At 40.1% G+C, this 2,837-nt stretch overlaps 1 pseudogene; it reads left to right on the forward strand.

Moving 5' to 3' along the window:
• The window catches only part of LOC119578678, a 2,790-nt pseudogene extending 1,237 nt beyond the window's left edge, over nucleotides 1-1,553 (forward strand).
• Nucleotides 1,554-2,837: the final 1,284 nt, after the last annotated feature.

Raw genomic sequence — 2,837 nt, forward strand, 5'->3', positions numbered from 1 at the left:
AAAGAACATTAATGGATGAAATAAGCAATGAAGTAAGACGATGGTTCTCTCCGAAGGGACACGTACCAATCCCTCTCTGTAGCTGACCTGACTTCGGCAATCTTATCTAGGGATCCTAGGACAGAATTGACTGGTGTGACCTTCGCTTGAGGCACCATGCAGTTGCAAAGTAATGATGAGAATTAAGGTGAAGGCTTGTTGTTTGCAGGGTTGACATATCTGATTGAAATAGTGGTACGCTCCAGGCATCGGAGCTGTACACTGTCTTGACAAAGAGAAAAGTAGGAATTCCTGAACCTTCTAACCCACCAAATATAAATGTCAAAGCCCTGTATGTGTTTGTGGGAGATGAAGCCTATCCACTTTTGCCTTCAACCAATGTTTATCCAGGTGTAGGAAGACTGCCGAGTGTGCTTTTGGCATCTTATACAGTAAATGGCATTCACTGTCAAAGTGTAAGGAAAAAAAAAGAAAAAAAATGTAGTTAAAGTACATTGATCCTGAATTTTGGGGACACTGAACAAGGATATCAAGGATAAAGTACAATAACAGTCTCTGCAACAATCTTTCCCACCGTTGTCAGTCCGACCCTAAACGAAAATGCAAGGGCACGGAACGACGATCCTGTGGCAAGATATCTGCAAATAATATAATAAGCAATGTCAATAAACGATGATGAATATGATAATATAATAATTTTTGTTATCTTTAGTGTGGCTTGAAAATGTGTTTGCATGCATGTGTGTGTGCTTTGCCTTTAGAGTACAGTACAGTCTTGAAGGATATCTGCACAGGATATGTATGTGCAGTATGCAATTAACATAATACATATTATCAAGCCTTTTTTACCACTTCCCAAATCTTTTGTCTTTCAGAAACACTGGTTAAAAAAAGGAACTATCCTAGAGACTAGTTTGCTGTTGAGCTTGGAAAAATTCCAACAGCTCGATCAGGTGAAGCTGCAGGTGACACTCCCACATCAAAGTGGAAGTATTTCAAGTTACTGCATTTCCTGAAAGACGCCGTAAAAGCAAGAGCTTCAACTGGAAATTTATCAGGTGTGCTAACCAGTGATACTGCTGAAATTTCATTGCTAGAATCACCTCAAGTAGAATACCAAACGGGTACCATGGAGCCCCCTTGGCTATGGAGGAAGGTGCGTCAGCCTCTTCAGTCCACACCAAAGACACATTTGAATGCGAACATGAAGTTATGGAAAAGCAGTGGCTCATTTCACCTGCCACCCGTCAGAAGAAAAAGGGAGCTAGCAAACGCTCTAAAACAGATGAATACAACCAGAGCATCTTGGATATTGAACAACAAAAAAATCATCATCATCAAGAAGATGATGAGGTTTGTTACCTCATGTCAAAAGAATCCCTGCTGTGCAGAAGCTGACATTTAGAAGCCGCCTACAAGGACTTGTACAATTTGCATATCCAGTGCCTGCCATATCTCCCTTTCCCGATACCTATGGTTTATCTTCCTCAACTTCTGCTTATATTACACAGGTGTCTCCTTACTCCTATTGTCCTATACAATATAAACTGTAGAATTCAAATAAAAGTGATTTGTTTCCTATACTATCTATGATTATTATCTTATTAACAAAATAATATGAAATTGATTTTAGCATCAGAATTTAGCTCACCTGATGGCACTGACAAGTCTTTGTTCAGGTTGAATGGGTTGCTCGTGCCAGTTACACCATGTCTTCACAAGACGATGTTCAACTTTCTTGAGAATGTAGTTGAATGTCTCTTGTGTATTCAAAAAATCTTGCTTTGTCCCTTTTCAGACCACTGAAAAGATGACGATATTTTCCAAAGTTTTCTCTCTTGTAGTTTATTTTATGTACCCTCTTCTTTTTTTCTTGGCCTTTGTATGAACACTATCGAGCAGTATGAAGTCATCATCAGACGATGAGCTCGATATCTTGTATAGCTTGCGGATTGCTACTGATAACAGATACTGCCTCTGTCCGTGTCGCTCACCGAGCGGGTCGGAACTGGTTACCCGCATCCTTTGTGAACACATCGCGCTGGTTTGCCGCGCCGACCCGCGATGGAAACCGACACGCCGGTAACCCCCTTTCTCTGTGCACACACCCTAAGACTGGAGCAACAAAAGGTGGATGAGTGTCAGTAAGCTCCCGGACAGGACAATTCTGTGAAAATAAAATGATGGTTAAAACAAAAAACTATATGACCAAAGTGGTCGGTGATAAGAAGTCGAAAACAGTCCATAATGGTTTCAGCTTCGTGGGATGATGCACATCTACTAATGCATAATTCATTTAGTGTCTTCATTGCAAAGAGAGTGATATGTATTCAATATGTAGTAATTACAAATGATAATGCATGTAAGTAACCGTTATTCTTGTACCCATGCATAATGAGAAGGCTATGACTTTCGAAAATTCAGGGGTATCTTGGGTTTACCTGAAATATAATTTCTACAAGAAGAATTCGTAAATTGTAATGGGCAGACGATGGCTGCTGAGAAATATTCCTTTAGCAAGGTTAATTATTCCGTCGCGAGATGAATCTCTTCATCTAATGAGCTGTGGCCGAGATCAAGGGTAAATAAAAAGGAATGAATAAGGATAAATTTACTGTGTTTGGAACTTGCATCACCGAATTTCGCTTAATCGGAAAATGCTAAGTCCGGCCGTAAATGAACAAGATCGAAACAATCTCTGAGGGAAAAATATGCAATTTGCAAGCTAGTAGATGAAGTGTATAGGTTAAATAAGCGAGAGTTAATGGCAGAATCTCCGAGTTGAGCACGCTCGGGTGTGTAGATATAGTCCTAGACCCAATAATTTGCGGTTCATT

The sequence above is a fragment of the Penaeus monodon genome, chromosome 2, assembly GCF_015228065.2.
Source record: "Penaeus monodon isolate SGIC_2016 chromosome 2, NSTDA_Pmon_1, whole genome shotgun sequence".
Taxonomy (NCBI): Eukaryota; Metazoa; Arthropoda; class Malacostraca; order Decapoda; family Penaeidae; genus Penaeus; species Penaeus monodon.